We start from the raw sequence: 22,478 nt of genomic DNA, 5'->3' as shown, positions 1-22,478 counted from the left end.
AAGTTTCAGGTCTCATGATTAAGGTCAAATGTTATTTAGGGTCAATGAACTTTGGCCGAATCGGGGGTATCTGTTGAATTACCATCATAACTTTGAAAGTTTATTGGTCTAGTTCATTAAACTTGGACATTAGAGTAATCAAATATCACTGAACATCCTGTGTGTGTTTCAGGTCACATGACCAAGGTCAAAGGTCAATGAACTTTGGCCGAATCTGGTGTATCTGTTGAATTACCATCATAACCTTGAAAGTTTATGGATCTGATTTATGAAACTTGTACATAAGAGTAATCAAGTATCACTGAACTTCCTGTGCGAGTTTCATGTCACATGATCAAGGTCAAAGGTCATGTAAGGTCAATGAACTTTGGCCATGTTGGGGTTTTTTGTTGAATAACCATCATATCTCTGTAAGTTTATTGGTCTAGTTCATAAAAAGTGGACATAAGAGTAAACATGTATCACTGAACATCTTTTACGAGTTAGAGTAGTATTCAAAGTCTGCACTGCTGCAATATTGAACCACGTGATGCAGGTGAGACGGCCAGAGGCACTCCACTTTTTTAACTTGGCATCATATCTTAGAAAGTTTATGGATCTAGTTCACGAAACATAAACATATGGGTAATCAAGGATGAAGGATTGTTTTGCACACATGTTAGATCACTTGATCATGGTCTAAGGCCATTTTGGATCAATGGACATCTTATGAATTGTTCTTACGTGAATATTTTATGCAATAGCTGTTTTCAAAGTCAAAACTGCTGCTGTATAAAATCGCGTAATACAGGCGACACTGCCAGAGGCGTTCCACTTTGATTAGCTCATTATGCCAATTAAGCTAATTACACTATTAACATTGTTTGAAGTAAAATACGATATATTAATTCCTTGTCATAGAAAACTATGAAATAGCTGTATCATTCATGTTTTCAGGCATTTTTTAATATAAAATGACAAAGGAATATATATCTATATATATATTGTTAATTATGTTAATTAGTGCAGTATACTGATTGCACTAATTACACAATAACATTTGTTAAACGGGGAAAATAATGTCACAAAAGAATTCTTCATCATTGCTTGTTTTCAGGCTTTCTCAATATATATATATATATATAAGGCTCGAAATTCACCTCGGGCAACCATTATTGAAAAAATATTAAGTTTTGGTGGCCCGAATCGGGCAACCAATAATTTTCAAAGTAGCGCAATTTTTATCTCGATTTTGCACGCATTTATCAACTTTCTACAGTTCAAATTGCAAGCAAATTCGTCATGTGCCCTTTTTGTTAATCTACACACAAATACACACACACAAAGATTGCATAGTCATGACAGTATGGAGGCCTACCACTATATACAGTATATATTCAGCCGGCTGCGCCGGCAGTCTGGCGTGGGTGAGCTTGCATGCATGAAACCACTGCAGCTAGCTAGCTGTGCGCTAGCAGACTATTCAGACTCAGGGAGCTGGGATACGAAATGTTACTGCTAAGAAATCTTCCACAGAACTTTGAAAATCTACGTCAAAGTCACATTTTACACCAATGAAATGCCCTTCTACAGTCCATATTACTAAATCCTGAATATTTGCAAGCATTAAAAAGAGGAATTATGACCTCTCTTTTGACTCAAAAAGATCGATTTCCAAATGCATTAATACACATAAAACTCATAGGTGAGTACATCACAGTCCCACGTGTGCATTTGTATGTATGTTGATATTTGGTTTCTTTCGAAGCTGTGTCGTTTCTAGCCAAAAATAAACAGACAGCTTCTTTCTTTCTTGTTTATAAATGACTTCTTAAACCACTCTTAAGAAAGTAAATACTTTGGGAAGACATTTCATTGATATGAAATGTGAATTTTTCCATCATTTTGTCAAATATAGGGAAGGACTTTTCTCACTGTTTTTCCAGATATAACTTATGCCGTTTTCTTTTTTTTTCTTTCATTTTTTTATAGTGATTAAACCATTTAGACCCCTTACCATTGAATATGCCTGATTAAAGAAAATGTTTCTACTAATTAATGATAATAATAATTTCACCCATTTTCTATCAATTTTGCCTTATTCATTTTTCTTTCATATTCTTTTGTTTTTTCTCTAAATTTTTTCTGTTCTTTTTTTTTTCTTTCTTTATTTTCTTTCCTTTGTTGCATTTCACTTATTTATTTTATAATTTTTGTTTTCTTTTTTTCAATACACAATTTTAAACATTATTTTTGTTTCCCCCTCTTATGCATTCTAATTTCGCAGCATATTTTTCTGTGATTTTCTCCTGCTATGATATTATATACTATATAGTATATGATACCAGGAACAATACAATTCTTTTGTTCTCTTTCAATCATTTCATATTTACAATGATAGAACAATTTATATATTACAACAAATCAATAAGCAAAGTAAAATAACAGCAAGCATGATTTACATACAAGATGTACAAAGTGGAAGTAACTTAGTGGTAGTGGCTGCAGAATTAATATTTCAGAAATTTGTTTTATTCATTTTTAATTGATGTTTTTCTTTATATTTGAAGGTTTTGGTGGCCCGAACGGGCCACCTCCAAAAAAAGTTAATGTGGAGCCTTGTATATATATATATATGTTGCACATATATGTTAATTAGCGCATTATGCTAATTACAAAAATTACATTGGTAAAAAGGTAAATATAATGTCATAAGTGAATTCCTAGTCATAGGAAATCATCGGATAGCTATACTATTCATGTTTTCAGGCATTCTTGATATAAAATGGCAAAGGAATATATATCAATATGTAAAATATTGCTCATAAGTTAATTAGCGCATTATGTTAATTACGCTAATTAAAACAGTAACATTTGTTAAACGGGAAAAATAATTTCACAAAAGAATTCCTCATAGAATAATACCATAGATAGGATAGCTCTATTATTTATGTTTTCTGGCTGTTGTAGTACTTTGACAAATAAATCTATATATATATATATATATATAAGTTAATTAGTGCATTAGGTTGAAATGGAAAAAATAATATCATAAATGAATTCCTCGCTATAGAAAACCATAAAAGGGTTGCATTATGTACGTATTGGGAATTTTCTGGGTAGACATCCACAAATACACTTATGCAGTGTATTACACTTATGCTAATTAGCTTATTATGCAAATTAGGCTGATTACGATAATTGCATAAGTTAGATGTTTTAAAATATTGTTATGCATGGATTCAACGTCACAGGACCTCTTAGAAAACTGATATTATTTATGTTTTTAGTCTTTCTGGTTTAAGAGAAGTAGTATATTACATATCGTACATATGCTAATTAGATGATTATGCTAATTAGGCTAATTAGAAAAATTGCTCAAGATTGCCAAGGTGGCAACCAAGCTGAATTTACTTCAATACCCATGTAGAACACGAATCAACAAAAAAACCTTGTACTTAACAACTTTTCCAGGTCTTGTACATGGCCTATGAGACCGTCTACTGGACTATATATGACTTTCACTCCCCAGACGCCTCCAGGCTAGGCTCACTCACCAATACATACACTGAAGAGCTTGGAGGCCCGTACGTACAGGCAACGTATTGGCAGTAATGTTAGATCTATCATTCGGCGGAAACCTGATTTTCCGATCGTTTTTTTGTGCATAAAATGTCACATGAAAAAGAAATCACATCCATATTTACGAACAAATGTTTAAAATTCAGGAATATCGAGTTTCAGGTCACATGATCAAGGTCAAAGGTCATGTAAGGTCAATGAACTTTGGCCATGTTGAATAACCATCATATCTCTGTAAGTTTATTGGTCTAGTTCATAAAAAGTGGACATAAGAGTAACCATGTATCACTGAACACCTTGTGCGAGTTAGAGTAGTATTCAAAGTCAGCACTGCTGCTATATTGAACCGCGTGATGCAGGTGAGACGGCCAGAGGCATTCCACTTGTTTGTTTATCAATTCTGTGTTTATTTTCATCACTAACGACTTTTAATCAAAGAAGATTCACTCTCAATCATTTTTCTGTTCAATTCTGTATTTTTATTTTATCAGTTACATCGTTCATTGCAAGAACAAATTTATTCCCTTTCCATCATTTTTTTAGTCCCAAAAATTATGTGTTTTAATTGTTTCATCAGTTACGTCTTTTATTCAAAGAAACGCTTTCCATCATTTTTCTGTTCAACAATTCTGTATTTTTATTTTATCAGTTACATCGTTCATTCCAAGAACCAATAGATCCCCTTTCCATCATTTTTCTCTTCATCAATTATGTTTTTTCATCAGTTACGTCAAAGAACGAATAGATTCGCTTTCCATCATTTTTCTGTTCATCAACTCTTTTTTATATTTAATCAGTTACTTTGTTTATCCGGAGGAGGGATGGATTCGCATTTTCTGTTCATCAATTCTATGTTTGTTTTTTCAGCTACGCCTTTCATTCAAAGAACATGTAGATTTGCCTTACATCATTTTCTGTTCATCAATTCTGTTTTTTCAATCACTTGTATCCATGGTTCATTCAAAGAATGAGTAGTTTTACTTTCCATAATTTTTCTATTCATCAAGACAGACATTGTACCTTGCAGCACTTTTCAAGAGGATTTGAATAGTAAATGGAAATGATCAAAACAAATTTTCAAAGCCTTCATTTTCTGAAAATAATAAATTGTTTAAAATAATTTGATAAGTAATTTTCCTATATTTCCAAATTTTCACAACATAATAAAGCACACTATCAGTAGATTTTATTTTCAAGAGACCAAACATTTTTATGGAAAGAGGGGTGCGATATTCCAAAGCTGGTTTCATATCGTAAAAAAATTGTAATAGGCCTATCTGTATTTTGGTGTATTTTTTCGGGGGTGGAAGTCTGATTGATTTTAAAAATATTTATGTATTTGATGTTATAAGTGTTAAGTCATATCTATTGGCATTGTGGCATAGACCCCAACCGCCCTTCAAAGCATTATTAAATTTTGTGCGAATAAATCTTTCATCCACCCAACTAATGTATAGTGAGTGGAATATGATGTGTACAACTTGTTATAAAGTTTTGTATATTTTTCTAACAACTGCGGATCGAATGCTGAGAAGAATATTGGGGATAATGGGAAATAAAATGCAGAATCGTGTGCAGGACACAGAGAAGATGACAAAAAGGACAACTCCATATTCCGTATATACGTCCGACCGGGACATTCATGAAATTTTCTATCCCTGATTTCTTTTACTTTTGACAGCCTGTTCACTGCAAAAACTGCGGTGTTAATTCAACACCAGTCCGGAATCTATATGACCACACTTGAGAGGTGTTAAAAAAACATCGGTTTGGTTTTGGACTAATTCCAAATATGCGATTATACAACACCAATTATTATTAATAAATCATCGATTTAGATTAAAGCCGGTGTTGTTTCAACACTTCTTTCGTGTGGTCATATATTCCAGACTGTTGTTCAATAAACACCGCAGTTTTTGCAGTGTGGTCAGTTTATGAAAAAGAAGTAAAACTTGAGAAAAAAAGGGAATCGGACGTACAAAAAGGTTGATAATTTTTTGGAATTGTCCAAAAGGAAGGGAAATAAGAAAGGACCAGGTTCAGGACATGGCTAAGAAGTCGAAGAAAATTATAAGGAAAATAAAAAAGGAATAAACTACAAAAGAGGAGGAAGAGAAGAGGAAGAAAATACGTAAGTAACGGTGTATTAACCGCACCCGTGTATTAACCGCACCCCCAACTTTGGACTAAAAAAAAAAAAAAAAAGATCTTACATATACATGCATATTTGAGGTACGAAGAAACAAAATCAAGTTTTTAAGATTTCAAAGTATCCAAAGAGATTACTGGTATGCGGAAATCTGCTGTTCTTGATCAATTCATCTACAAATGTTAGAAAGAAAGAACGATCCCGACAATATTGGCAACTTACACACTCACTCACCTCACAGTCACAGTGTACACGCACACACACAGCACTGCCATTACATTGCAAACTACGATACAGTACCAGTCATGCCAGTACATCAAATTATGATGTGTCTTTCCCAACGTAGGAGGAAGAAACATTCACATTTCTTGGATCACAACCTCACAATCACTTTCAGAAATTTGATGTCTTAGCATGAATTTTGGATACGGGATTACAGGAAGGTTCAAGAATCAAAGAAATTGACATTTTTTCCAGTTGTTTTTTATGGCTTCGTGCCGTCTCTCTCGTGCATGGTTTACATGGTATCTTATGAAAAGCAAACAGGAAGGAAAAAAAAAAGCTGGCGCGAAACGGGACTTTGAATAGCGCCAGCTTAAGTTGCACTATAACCACATTACAACGCAATCTCTAAGCTCACTCAACTCTCGCTCATCGGTGACAAAATATTACCGAGTATGCTTGGCGTATCTTTTAAATTAGCCAGGGAACTTCACTACTTTGAATCGAGAATAAAGTCAAAATTAGTGTCATGAAGGTGGGTGCGTTTGTTATGGACAACATTAAATAAAGATCGTAATAATCTCTTCCCATTACCTGCGGCTCATACCCCTCTAAACGACATTGGCTGGGCGGCTACGCCCGGCCACTCGATGTGTTGTGAACTGGCAGACATCGTACATGTACGGGAGGGGTTACGGCGGGCTGGCTCAGACCCGTCACCGTGTATAAACCGCACCCCCGACTTTTGCTTCTATCCCACTGAGAAAAAGGTGCGGTTAATACACCGTTACTTACGGTATTTCGCACTGTGCAATGGTCTCAATCAAAATGAATGTCTCTTTTATTGCCGTAAACATGGTAAATGCGTTTGTTTCCGAACAATTTTGTTTTGGTGCCTTCCTCAAGATCTCAAGTCGTAACGAAACTCATCTGAAAAAAAATATTTTAGAAAATGCAAGTACAACTCGTATCTTTCAAATGTTAGGGATGATTTCACGTCATATAACATATTTTTGTGATAGTTTTACCTCACAACTCTTTACGAATACGAACCTTCAACAATTCTTAGATTATCATTTCTTATTCCTCTTTACCATGCCGTGTGCTCCAAGATCCAATCGAATTTCGTATTATTTCGAAAGTGAAGTATCCGATTTTACGTTATAAATCATATTGATATGATATGATTTATACTTCAATACATTCTACGAATCCATATGTTGAAACCTTCAACAATATTTCTAGATTATTCATACTTTTTATCAAGCCAGGGCGCTCCAATATCCAAGCGAAACTCGTATCTTTCAAACGCTAATAATAATTTTTTAACTCCAAATTCTTTACGAATATGTTAAGAACCTTCAACAAATTTACATTATCATTTTCATATATTTTGATCTGGCTAAGGTGCTCCAATATCCAAGCGAAACTCGTAGCTTTCGAAAGCTAAGAAAAATTATTTACGTCATAGATCACATGGATATGATTACTTTCTTCCTTAAAACTTTTTACGAATAGTTGTCAAGAACCTTCAACAAAATTAATAGATTATCAGTCATTTTTATACGCTTTAATCAGACTAAGGAGCTCCAATATCCAAGCGCAACTCGTATCTTTCAAATGCTGAGTATGATAATTTCATGTCATAAATCATAGCTGACATGATTACGTCATAACTCTTACGAATAAAGAACCATCAACAATTTCTAGATTATTTTTGTACCTTTTTATCAGGGTCTGTGCTCCAAGATCGAAGCGAAACTCATATATTTCGGAAGTAAATTTGATATGATTATATTTTAACCTCAAAACTCTTTACGAATTTGTTAAGAACCTACAATTATTTTTAGATCAACAGTAAAGGTCAAGTCCACCTCAGAAAAATGTTGATTCAAATCAATAGAGAAAAATCAGACAAGCACAATGCTGAAAATTTCATCAAAATCGGATGTAAAATAAGAAAGTTAGGCACAAGAGATTTAATATCACCTAAGTTCGCGCGCGTTCGGAATGCTCTATTGTCTTGCTAATCCCCATAACGAACGCATTCGTAGTGCCCCCTGCATACACCTGAACGCAAGGATTACTGTAAACAAAGAAGTCAATAGAAAGCGCTGAAGTACTCCGTTCACGATACCCACGAACGCAAGGATTACTAATAACAAAGGAGTCAATAGAAAGCGCTTTAGTGCTCCGTTCAGAACGGAGAATGGTTCTCCTCAGCTAGAAACAGATCAACCGGGTCCAGGGGGATTTTCCCAAGTGATTAATGTGACGAAAGAAAAGCAGTTTGTCGGTGTATGGATTTGAGATTCATTGCAGATCGTTGGTGATCATTTTAAGAAATATCCTGAGTGAAAACTTCCCGCATTTTTATTCTGACGGACGTATTTCTTTATTTTTATTAAAAGGTGATCAATTACAGAAGTTTTGAGTTCATGATAAGAAATTTCCCGTGTGTGAAGGGATGTCCAAAAGTTGCGCTTTTTAATTTTGACGGACGATATATATATATTTTTTTCATTTATATTGAAAGTCAATAAATTAGACATTCGTTACAAATCGTCTAACAATAATTTTAAAACATTTCTCGAGTCAGAAGGGATGTTCAAACATTGCGCTTTTTAATTTTGACGAACGTATTTCATTTAATTAAAAGTTAATCGTCAGAGAACTTAACGATGTCTGCGCTATCTCTTCGACATCGGATCAAGCGTGGAAGTCGTCCGCTAGTAATATCCTTTACATTTTTCTTCTCTAGGTCATCCTTTATTTCATACCATGACATCGTTTACATGATTGTTAAATATGTTCTGACGTCAGAAAACTAACGATGTCGGCTAAATCTCTACGAAATCAGACAAGGCGCGGAGGTCGTCCGCTAGTTCATCCTTGACATTTTTCTTCCCGTGGGTATCATTTATTTTACACCATGACCTTGTTTACGTGATCGTGAAATAGGTTCTGACGTCAAAGAACTTAACGATGTCGGCGCTATCTCTCTGACATTAGATCAGGCTCGGAGGTCGTCCGCTAGTTCATCCTAGATATTTTTCTTCCCGTGGGTATCATTTATTTTACACCATGACATCGTTTCGTGATCATAAAATAGGTTTTGACGTCAGAGAATTTCACGATGTTGGCGCTATCTCTACGACATCGGATCAGGCGCGGAGGTCGTCCGCTATTTCATCCTTTTCATTTTTTTCTGTGGTCATCATTTATTTCATACTCTGACAATATTTACATGATCGTTATGACGTCAGAGAACTTAACGATATTAGCGCTCTCTCTACGACATCGGATCAGACGCGGAGGTCGTCCGCTACTTTATCCTTGATATTTTTCTTCCCGTGGGTATGCTTTATTTCATACCCTGACATCGTTTACGTGATCATAAAATAGGTTTTGACGTCAGAGAATTTCACGATGTTGGCGCTATCTCTACGACATCGGATCAGGCGCGGAGGTCGTCCGCTATTTCATCCTTTTCATCCTTTTCATTTTTTTTCTGTGGTCATCATTTATTTCATACTCTGACAATATTTACATGATCGTTATGACGTCAGAGAACTTAACGATATTAGCGCTGTCTCTACGACATCGGATCAGACGCGGAGGTCATCCGCTACTTTATCCTTGATATTTTTCTTCCCGTGGGTATCCTTTATTTCATACCCTGACATCGTTTACGTGATCATAAAATAGGTTTTGACGTCAGAGAATTTCACGATGTTGGCGCTATCTCTACGACATCGGATCAGGCGCGGAGGTCGTCCGCTATTTCATCCTTTTCAATTTTTTTTCTGTGGTCATCATTTCATACTCTGACAATATTTACATGATCGTTATGACGTCAGAGAACTTAACGATATTAGCGCTGTCTCTACGACATCGGATCAGGCGCGGAGGTCGTCCGCTACTTTATCCTTGATATTTTTCTTCCGTGGTAATCATTTTTTTCACACCCTGAAAAACTAGCGGACGACCTCCGCGCCTGATCTAATGTCTGAGAGATAGCGCCGACATCGTTAAGTTGTCTGACGTCAGAACCTATTTTATGATCACGTAAACGATGTCCGGGTATGAAATAAATGATACCCACGGGAAGAAAAATATCAAATATAAACTAGCGGACGACCTCCGTGCCAGATCAAATGTCGGAGAGATAGCGTTGACATCGTTAAGTTGTCTGACGTCAGAACCTATTTTGTGATCACGTAAACGATGTCAGGGAATGAAATAAATGATACCCACGGGAAGTAAAATGTCTAGGATAAACTAGCGGCCGACTTTCTCGTCGGACCTGGTGTCGCAGAGATAGCACCGACATCGTTAAGTTGTCTGACTATCAACTTTTAATTAAATGAAATACGTTCATCAAAATTAAAAAGCGCAAAGTTTGGACATCCCTTCTAACTCGAGAAATGTCTTAGAATTATTGTTAGACGATTTGTAAGGAATGTATGATTTATTGACTTTAAATATAAATGAAAAAATATAGTCCGTCAAAATCAAAAAGCGCAAAGTTTGGACGTTCCTTTATACACGGGAAATGTCTTAAAATTCTCGACAAACGATCTGTATTGAATGTCAAAATGGTTATAAATGAACAAATACGCCCGTCGAAATTAAAAAGGGGAAGGTTGATAATAAACTTTCAATATGAATGAATAAATACAAGGATGCGTGTTTATTCGTCCAACTTAAGAAGTGCTCAAAGTTTGATCATCCCTTTTTATTCGGGAAATGCTCAGCGTTGTAGTAAGAAATCTCTATCAAGGCTTGAATTAATCCCCACGTTCGCATGTAATCATTCATTAATAATCCGACCGTTCGCTTTGCCGTTCAGTGACACCCCCTTTTGTGCGAGAAGACAATGAAAATCAATACTCTTCTCGGCTCACTCCTTCGGTAGAATTCTGAACGTGAATGAACTTGAACGAACGGGGTCTATTGTCTACTTTTTTAATCCCCGTTCAGAGCGCATTCAGAACCCGTTCGCACGCAAGGGGGATTTAATCTCTTGTGCCTTATGACATTTCAAAGTTTCGCTTATTTTCAACAAAATAGTTATATGAACGAGCCAGTTACATCCAAATGAGAGAGTCGATGACGTCACTCACTCACTATTTCTTTTGTTTTTTTATTGTTTGAATTATACAATATTTCAATTTTTACGAATTCGATGATTGGGACCTCATTGCCTGAAGCACAAAATGTTAAAATAATGGAATTCCATGTGTTCAGGGAGGAATGAAACTTCATTTCACATGACAATGACGAGAAAATAGAAATATTTCATATTTCATATAATATAATACAAAAGAAATAGTGAGTAATGTTATCAATTCACTCATTTTGGATGTAACTGGCTCGTTCATACAACTATTTGGTTGAAAATAAGCGAAATTTTAAAATGCCATAACTTTCTTATTTTACATCCGATTTTGATGAAATTTTCGGTGTTATGCTTGTTGAATTTTTCACTTTTTATTCAAATCAAGTTTTTGTTGGGATGGACTTGTCCTTTAATTTCAAGTCGTAAAGGGGTGATTTCAAGTTCGGTGTTGACCTTTTGGTGTTGGTGTATGGTCAATTTTTACACGATTATAACACCAAACATAAAATGAAGATGGTCCCGAAAAGTCAATCACTAGTTGTTGAGATGAAAATAATGTGATCTGAATCAGTTATGCAAACTTGAATAAGTTTTAGAGTTAGGGGAAGCAATCAAAATTTCAACACCAACACTATCAGGGCCGACATTGGACTTGAAATAACTCAATCAAATGATTTCCATTTCATAACTCTTTACAAATATGTGAAGGAACTTCAACCATTTTATAGATTATCATTTTATACCCGTTTGTGTCACGCCGGGATGTCTCTATTATTCCGAAAATGCGTCTTTAATATTTCTTATCGGAGAACATAAATTCTGTTCAAAAATGTAAATGGACATTATCTGAAATTATGAAAGCCTCAACACAAACATGTCCGCCTTATAATCACGAATAAGAAGGGTTTCCTCTTTACAAAAAAAAACACATTCGGATATTCAATGAATGATCTGTGATTGAAACACGCAATATTCATGTCAGAGTAAAAATGAATTAGCAATGAAAGTCGTCAATACAGTTACATTTCCACTTCAATCCTTTTTGTTCAGTTTCGCGCAAGGGTGATCATTCCCCTTAAAATCATTTCCTGTTGTTGTCTCGCCTTTTAAAAGGTGCGCGCATGTCCTGAAACTAGCTTGCGCATACATCTATCGCGCAAAAATGTGCGTCAAACCAACAGGATCTCGGTGGAAGCATGGAAATCACGTTGGAAGCGGGGATGAAAATCACGACCACGCAAGATAAAATCACGACCAAGCACGCTAGAATTTGCGTCTCAGTTTTGAGTTTCCCACTACAAATCCGTTCAAATCCCGTTAGACCATCCCGCACATTTGCTAGCGTGTTTCACGATCCCGAATTCCAAGTTTCTTTTTCCCTGTAGTGTAGTAAAATGTCAGAAATTGTTGAATAAATCCCCAGAAACTACGGTTATTCTTGTCTAAGTATGCCCATGCTGTGTGGAACCCTGTATTGAAGATACATGCATTAGAGAACGTACAAAGAAGGGCAACAAAATCAGTCCCTGAATTAAGGAAGCTTTCCTATCCACAACGATTTAAACAGTTAAAAATCTCAAGACCCAACTCTGGCGTATTGAAGAGTTAGGGGTGATATGATTGAAACATTTAAACACTTTAATAGTTATGATCAATGTAAAAAACTTAATCTAGAAGAAAAATGTAGTGAACATACCAGAGGTCAAAGTAAAAAATTGTTCATACCAAGGACAAAGACCTAAAAATATAGGAATTCTTTTTTTGTTAGAATACGCAAGACATGGAATAGCCTAAATAATGATGTTGTCACTGTCCCAAGTGTGCACAGTTTTGAAGCTGCCCTGGATGGATGCTGGAAAAATGAGCCAATAAAAGATGACTACGAAAGCCCTGTTCCCGGAAGTGAGCCAGCCATCTTGAGGAAAAACCTAGAACTGAATACAGAGGCATAACATGCCTACATTCAGAAACTTCCCGAGGTATCCCTAGGTTTTCTTCTTTTTTTCTTACTTCCGGTGGGAACTTGGATTCGAACCTCTCACTGCAGAACGAAGGCATCTCCAGTCTGTCCCTTACTCACTGAGCTAGTAGGAATTGTTGAAAGCCATGGGTTTCATAACGGCTATCAACCGATATTACGACTAGTCTACTCTCCAAGAGTATTGGGTATTTATTAAGCCTGAGTCGAATCGATTTTAAAATCGGTGTTCGATTGATGTCATCGAACGCCGGTGCAGATTTTGAAAAATTGGTGCATCGAAAAAAAAGATACGTCGGCCGGCCGATTGGTTTGGTTCACACAATCATCAAAATATCAGTAAAAACCAACTTGACTACTACTTGATTTATATCATGGACCTTGCACAAACGGACATTCAACAAATCCCCTCCTTTCGGCCAAAGACCGTCACCGCCAATCCTTTTATAAACAGAGCGCTGGCAGCTGACGCCCATCAAGCCGGTCGTAAAACATGCTATCACTGATGGACAGCGGAAATCAATTGTGCCCTGCTCCTACCAACTGCGATGTTGTTTGTTCACTTTATCAAAAGTGACGCACAGCAGCGAACGTTAGCGCTATGAAAATGATTGCAGAAACAAGAAAACAGGCGTGCATAAACTTATTTCTTACGTACATTGCAAATAACCGCACATGAAATGCATTGACATCACCTTGCAGATCAGTATATTTACGGCAAAGATGCAGTTGAAAGAGAAATGTGCAGAAAACGTAAAAAGTGCATCTTATTTCGGACTATATTGATGTCGATAGTAGCGCTTACCTTCGGTCAGAAGTTGATTTTCATTTGGGGGTAAAATTCCACAGGATTGATGAAATTTAACGGGATTTTTTTGATGGTCAGATGACAATCGCACATTATAGACAGCCTAAAATCATGTACTGAAAAACCGGATATGAATTGCGCATTGCATTCTAGGTAATGTAGGGACTTTCCCTTTTGGCAATCGGGGCTAAAACATGACTGTCTTTGGTCGAAAGAGGGCCAGTGATCGATCGATGGCTGAAAGGAGCTTGTGTAAACAATCGCCCAAAGCGGTGGTCGGAAAAATCTCGTAAAGAGAAAGTTAAGGGTCAGACAGCGATTTTGACAGCTCTGGAAATGGGTGGTGGTCATAAAATGCTCTCGTTGAATGTCCATTCGTAATAGGTCCATGTTTATATTGCCCCCAAAATGAAACCGATTGTGTGATTATGCATATTCACCATTAATTTGATGTTTATTTCGATCATAGTTCGCGAAATTATGCACAATGAATTCATGAATGGAAGTCATCTCCATCGATCGTGCATGCGCAGTACTGTTCTTCAACCAAACCAGAAAATGGCTGGAAATTGACACGATCAACGTAGAATAAATCTTGCTTTCATGAACAATATTAATATGACCATAGAACATTATTTAATCATAATATTAAAGCAATATTGACTGGCCTTGGGGGGATACGACATATATCGCCCAAACTAGATTTATATCGCCCGAGTCGTAGACGAGGGTGATATCAATTTAGTGAGGGCGATATATGTCCTTTCGCCCCATGCCAGTCGATATTGCTATTATTAACCAAATCAGACATCTAGAGCAAAAATCGTTAAAATTTAGATATTTTTAATTTGATTGAGAATCTAGTTTATCATGTTGAGCAGACTGGGCCTCTGAACTTTACCATTGTGACGTAATTGAAATGACGCGTCCCTGGCCTAGGGACGCAGTATCCAGCCTTGACTTAACTTGATTACCATTATGACGTATACAGTATCGCTTGAAATAAAGTTGACACCCATATCGGACGTAATGCCGTACCGGCCGTACTACGTTTATTTTTTCATTAACGTTCACGCGTGTTATTGCCAGCACGGAAGGATATACAAAAACAACAAAAAAGTACCTCGTAGACGTACGTCGCATTATTATTGCGATAATGAACGCGATAATAGCGCAATAGACAGGAAGATTGTCATAATAAGATGAATCGGCGCGCCGATGTTTTACTAAAACCTCGTGTAAATATCTTGAAATTTACCACCCTCATGGAGATCAAAATCCAGGAAATCCAAGGGTGTCGATTTGGGTTGATTAACGGTGCGCTAGTTGACAAGTCAAGAAACTCAAGCCGTCTCGGAGGAGGTGACTGGGTTTAGCCAGACCTCGGAGATGCCAGAACACTCATCGTCTCGTGCCATCATGAGAAAGCTCGATCCGCTCTGATTTGGAGTTCAGTTGTTTTCCCCATGATTCATTAATATACTCGTTTTAACTAGTGTCATTTTTTAAGAATTCACATTTTTCTTATCTTATTTCACTTTCTTTAAATACAATACAAGCAGGGGCGGATCCTACCTCAAGTGATGTTCGTGCAGGCTCCACTCCACTTCACTACCGCTACACGACGTTCCACCTACCCGAGTAGAAAGGTAGGTGAGGGTAGTGTAGCGGTAGTGAAGTGGAGTGGAGCCTGCATGAACATCATTGGAGGTAGGATCCAGGATTTTTCAGGGGGGAAGGGCACATTTCCCCAAGGAAAAAATAGACAGGAAAAAAAAGTTTGCAACCTAAATAAAGACATTTCGTCCAAGAGCCAAAAGAATAAAAAAAAAATAATAAAAAGGTTTTCAACCAAAAATTATGACATTTCGTAAAGAAAATTTTTGACAAGCAGAAAAAAAAATATATAAATGCCTTCACTTTCAAAAGAGGCCACACTTCTGTTTTCCCAGCATTTTTACATTACAAATTGTGCTTCACGAAAGTGGGGGGGGGGGGCAAGGGCCGTCTGTGCCCCCCTCCCCTGGATCCGCCAGTGGATACAAGATAATACGCGGGTGTTGTACCCCTGTGTTGTGATGTTATATGATGTTATGTGATGTTGTAAGAGAGATTGGCAGAGCGAGAGGGAGACACGCATAAAAAGATAATATATTATTACACAGGAAGTAATAGACTTGAGAAACCACGAGAGAATGACACAATTAAATAGCGAGATGCAAGATAGTCCTTAAATTTGTCCCTTGATCAGGATGAAAAAAAATCAGCTCCCGCTTTGCGCTCTTATAACTTTTTTGAAAAGATTTCAATGTTGCAGATCAGATCTATCACTTTCAGCTCGAGCCCCTCGCTTGCGTTTTTAAAATTGTAATCGAAATAGAGCCTATATGTCATCTTCATTAGTCACTGTAAACAGACCAGTATAACTTCAGCTCATGCTTTGCACTATTATTTTTTTTTGCTGAGATACAAACCGTGATACACAAACATTGCTCTTTACAATGTTTAGTTTCCAGGGGAAAAAGACATGTGATTTCCCCCAAGATTTTAGCTCACACTTGTTTGTGTGATATAATTTGTTAATTTCTTTGGATTTCTTTGAGGTAGCTCTGACAGTTACTTAGCTTTATTCTTACACACAATAAAGGTAAGGGTAGGGGAAGATGGGGCGTAGGACCCTAAGCTTTCGGGCAAAAGGAATTTTGAAATTTGCATAAGTTAATAAAGTAATTCATGTTTACAAATTATTCATTTTGAAGCAGACGTTCGACATGGCGGCACATTATCAACCATGAACTTGTTACATGTAAGAGTAAAGCAATTAAAGTAACTATCACGGCTACATCTCCAACTGTTCAAAGAAACCACCAAAAATTCAGCTTTTACCTGCAGTTCAGGGAAATGGATGAATATACATCCCCCCCTTATTGGCTGAAGCTGGATGCCACCCCTGTTTCTGTCAAGTCTTCAAGACCCCTTTGATGGTTTAGTACTATACCCGCGTAGCCACTTGCAGAGTGCGCAAATTTTAAATGATTTTTCTTCCTGCTCGAAGCGCGGATGCTAAATTGTATTATAAAATATAACAAATGCCTACTTTGGTATAATCAGATTTGATAGAAAAAGATTCAGCAGCATTAAAAACAGAGTAGAAGACAACTATGCTATATATGCAGCAAGGGAGAAGTAATCCTACTCGCGAATGACATAGATGCTCCAAAATTTTGAAGAAGAAGAGCTCAAAGTGTTGAAATGCAAGATGTAAGCTAGGAAAAGCATTTTCCTTTCCCATGCACGCGAAGAACGAAAACCTCTATGATTTATTTTTGTCTCGCCTGCGTAGCGGAGCGAGACATAGGTATCACTATTTCCGGTGGCGTCATCGTCGTCAACAATTGTGTTGTACACCCAATAACTTTCTATAGCTTTGAGGTGGGATCACCAAATTCATACCAGAGGTCCATCTCCTGAAGGCACAGGTCAAGTTCGAATATGAGTCGAATTTGAATAAGGTCAAAGAACTTTCCATGACTGGCACTGTGCTATGTTTTACACATGATAACTTTCTATGTCTTTGAGGTGGGATCACCAAATTCATACCACAGGTCCATCTCTTGAAGACATTGGTCAAGTTCGAATATGAGTCGAATTTGAATAAGGTCAATGAACTTTCCATGTTTGGCACTGTGCTGTGCTGTACACACAATAACTTTCTATATCTTGGAGGTAGGATTGCCAAATTCATACAAGAGGTCCATCTCTTGAAGGTGCAGGTCAAGTTCGAATGTGAGTTGAATTTGATCAAAGGTCAGTGAACTTTCACACTACTTTGTTCCTCTAATGACATGAACTTTATAATTTTATACTTTTTAAAACTAACATTTTACTTCAGAACTCAGTACTCTATATACCTGAACCAGATTTTGTATTTTACTTGTTTATTCTTTAAAAACTGTTGTTGTTATTTATGTAATGAGCTATTGTTCTTGGCACCTTGTATAATATAATATTCACACCACGATTCACCCCTAAACTGCTGACAGCATAGTTTTGACATGCAGTCCCTTCATGACTGCAATATGCAGGCGAGACAACGCTTGGCGTTTGCCTTGTTTTGGAAAAAAATGTCAATTTCGCTCAAACGTTAGGCCACTTGTATTGAAAAAAAATATTTTGTTAAATTCTATTAGTTTTTGTCTTACCTGCATAGCGGAGTGAGACTATAGGCGCCGCTTTTCCGACGGCGTCGGCGTCAACACCAAATCTTAACCTGAGGTTAAGTTTTTGAAATGACAGCATAACTTAGAAAGTATATAGACCTAGTTATGAAACTTGGACATACGGTTAATCAAGTATCACTGAACATCCTGCATGAGTTTCACGTCACATGATCAAGGTCAAAGGTCATTTAGGGTCTGTGAACTTTGGCCATTCTAGAGGTAATTGTAAGATTGCTGTCATAATTTTCAAAGTCTATAGATATAGTGTATAAAATGTGGCTATACATGTAGGGGTAATCAAGTATCACTGACAAATTTTAGGTCACATGATCACGGTCAAATATCAATGAACGTAGTATTGTATCATATGTATGGTGTTTTTTGTGAATGATTATTTTATAGTAGTTTTCAAAGTCAGCACTGCTGCTATATTGAATCGTGTGATATAGGTGAGACCGCCAGAGGCATTCCACTTGTTGAAAATAGTAAATAATAGAAAACTTCATGTGGTGGCCAAAATAGATGTGCACGAGGACGATCAACTACTTTCTTTTTTTTTACTTGGCCTTATGCATCAAGTAGTGATCATTTACTTGATTCCATTATCGTTAGATATTTATTTATATATAGTTCAAACTTGAGAGGAAAGGGGAGGGAAAAACCATTTCTTTTTGTATTCATGAACTAAAGATAGCTTTCTGTACTTTGTCTCTTCCTGTGATAATCATTTAATCATGTAAAAAAAAGAAGAAAATTTGATATGCATAATTTATCGTAGTAAAAAAACCCCACTATAATCTTGTGTGGAAAGAAAGGAAATTATGTTACTGTACATGTAAATACATACATGCACATGACAAATAAGGTAATTCATACAAACATAGAGCAAGATAAATGGAAGATATTGATAGAAATCCTTTGATTGTCATCATTATGTGTAAATCTTTCTTGCCAAGCATTCTACTGTGTGATAGAAATTGTGCTGGACATTTACATAGTTTTATTTCAATACAAACAAAAAGCCTGCAAGGGGATTTATCTGTTCTAATATCAATTGAGCAATTGCAATTCATCTTCTCTTTTTTTCAGAATTGTGCGATTTTTTTTAGGAGCTTCATTGGATTGCTCCTGATATTTCAGGTGCTATATGCCAATACATGTTGCAACATGGACAAACGCCCCAGGAGGAGCACCACCAATAAAAAGTCGGTGAGTAACACTACATCTACCTGGTACTCATTGTAACGCTGATATTTAATCATTTTTGTCTCGCCCACCAGAGGTGAAGGGAGACTTAGGGATCCAAATGTCGTCCGTCCGTCACAAACCTAATGACACATAACTCCACAACCGTAAGACACTTTTCAACCAAACTTGGATGGTAGATGGACTTGGGGGACCTGCATGTTATGCTGCACTCGGAGGTCACATGGTAAGGTCAAAGGTCATTTTCAGGTCAATGTTAAAGTTTACATGCAAGACTCTATTATGACACCTAACTCTGCAACCGTAAGTCGCTTTTCAACCAAACTTGGATGGTAGATGGACTTAGGAGATCTGCATGTTATGCTGCAGTCCTGCATGTTATGCTGCAGTCGGAGGTCACATGATAAGGTCAAAGGTCATTTTTAGGTCAACGTTAGAGTTTACATGCAAGACTCTATTATGACACCTAACTCTGCAACCGTAAGTCGCTTTTCAACCAAACTTGGATGGTAGATGGACTTAGGAGACCTGGGGAGCGTTTCATCAATATTTTCATCCGACAAGTTGTCAGATCTGACATCTTTCCATGATTTTGATTGGCTGAGAGGCACTGTTCCTATGATAACTGTCGGATAAAATGGGACTTGTCGGATAAAACGTCCGACAAGTCCTTTCATGAAACGCCCCCCTGCATGTTATGCTGCAGTCGGAGGTCACATGATCAGGTCAAAGGTCATTTTTAGGTCAACGTTAAAGTTTACATGCAAGACTTTATTATGACACCTAACCTGCAACTGTAAGTCGCTTTTCAACCAAACTTGGGGGACCTGCATGTTATGCTGCAGTCGGAGGTCACATGATATTGTCAAAGGTCATTTTCAGGTCAACATTAAAGTTTACATGCAAGACCCTTATGACACCTAACTCCGCAACCATAAGTCACTTTTCAATAAACTTGAATGGTGGATGGACTTGGGAGACCTGCATGTTATGCTGCAGTCGGAGGTCACATGATAAGGTCATTTTTAGGTCAACGTTAAAGTTTACATGCAAGACTCTATTATGACACCTTACTCTGCAACCGTAAGTCGCTTTTCAACCAAACTTGGATGGTAGATGGACTTAGACCTGCATGTTATGCTGCAGTCGGAGGTCACATGATAAGGTCAAAGGTCATTTTTAGGTCAACGTTAAAGTTTACATGCAAGACTTTATTATGACACCTAACTCTGCAACTGTAAGTCGCTTTTCAACCAAACTTGGGGGACCTGCATGTTATGCTGCAGTCGGAGGTCACATGATATTGTCAAAGGTCAGTTTCAGGTCAACATTAAAGTTTACATGCAAGACCCTTATGACACCTAACTCCGCAACCATAAGTCACTTTTCAATAAAACTTGAATGGTGGATGGACTTGGGGGACCTGCATGGTAGGCTGCAGTCGGAGGTCGCATGGTGAGGTCATTTTCAGGTCAACGTTAAAGTTTACATGCAAGACTCCCTTATGACATCTAACTTCGCAACCGTTAGTCGATTTTCAACCAGACTTGGATGGTAGATGGACTTGGGGGACCTGCATGTTATGCTGCAGTCGGAGGTCACATGGTTAGGTCAAAGGTCATTTTCAGGTCAACATTAAAGTTTACATGCAAGGCTCTTATGACAAGTTTTATCATCCCAGTCATTTTACAATGAAGTTTTGATACAATTCTGTTGCGTGCCCTCGCAAATCACAATATTTCTGGTCATTTTCACAAGTGGGCGAGAGACAAAATTGCTCTTGCCTTGTTGTAGTTTGTTTAGAGTGCAAAAGAATCAAAAGTATTTTATAATGACTTTTGTGATCATAATTGTAAAGAGGAAGTAGGCCTATATCTAATCAGATATGTAACTTCACTTTGAGCATGATCGATTAAGGGTTAACATTGAAGTGAATTTTTTTTTAAAGATATTTCTATCAAAATTGCTTGTAAGATAATCTTTGGTATATCAGGTTTCAAAGAACTCAGATTCATGAAGATTGATAATTCTGAAAGCACTGGAATAGTCCATTTTTGTCTCGCCCATCAGAGGTGAAGGCGAGACTTAGGGATCCAAATGTCATCCGTCGTCCGTCACAAACCTAATGACACATAACTCCACAAACGTAGGTCGCTTTTCAACCAAACTTGGTTGGTAGATGGACTTGGGGGACTTGCATGTTATGCTGCAGTTGGAGGTCACATGGTAAGGTCAAAGGTCATTTTCAGGTCAACTTTAAAGTTTACATGCAGGTTAAGGTTTACATGCAAGACTCTCTTTGACACCTAACTCCGCAAACGTAAGTCACTTTTCAACCATTCTTGGGTGGTAGATGGACTTGAGAGACCTGCATGTTATGGTGCAGTCAGAGGTCACATGGTAAGATCAAAGGTCATTTTGCGGTCACTGTTAAAGTTTACATGCAAGACTCTTATGACACCTAACTCCGCAACCGTAAGTCTCTTCTCAACCAAACTTGGATGGTAGATGGACTTAGGGGACCTGCATGTTATGCTGCAGTCGGAGGTCACATGATGAGGTCAAAGGTCATTTTTAGTTCAAAGTTATGGTTTACATGCAAGACTCTCTTATGACACCTAACTCTGCAACCGTAAGTCGCTTTTCAACCAAACTTGGATGGTAGATGGACTTGGGGGACCTCCATGTTATGCTGCAGTTGAAGGTCACATGTTAAGGTCAAAGGTCATTTTTAGGTCTACATTAAAGTTTACATGCATGACTCTCTTATGACACCTAACTCTGCAACCATAAGTCGCTTTTCAACCAAACTTGGATGGTAGATGGTGTTACGTATAAAAAGAATTGTAAGAGCAATTACATTCATTTATTTAGTTATTTACTATCAATAACTTGGATATACCCATTTGGTTTGCTAGTTCATTACGATTAACTTGCACGCCGAACAAAAAGTACACAATTTTCCTGCGCGCGCGCTGCATCTCCCTATTGACGCACTATCCCAAGATCATCGCGCAATTTGGCGTCCATTTCCTCTTTTACTTTCACCTGCCATCGAGTATAGTCGCAAGCTAAATACACTCCCAAAACCGCAATTTTGTTTCTCATTTTGGATTCTATTATTGTGCATTTATTCCCTTATTTCAATCTTAGTTTTTGATTTAAGATTGTTTTAAGCATATCCCGTCGTGCAGAGCTTCCGTGATATTTAT

The sequence above is a fragment of the Lytechinus variegatus genome, chromosome 2 (genome assembly GCF_018143015.1).
Source record: "Lytechinus variegatus isolate NC3 chromosome 2, Lvar_3.0, whole genome shotgun sequence".
Classification (NCBI taxonomy): domain Eukaryota; kingdom Metazoa; phylum Echinodermata; class Echinoidea; order Temnopleuroida; family Toxopneustidae; genus Lytechinus; species Lytechinus variegatus.
Note: the sequence above shows the minus strand (reverse complement) of the source record.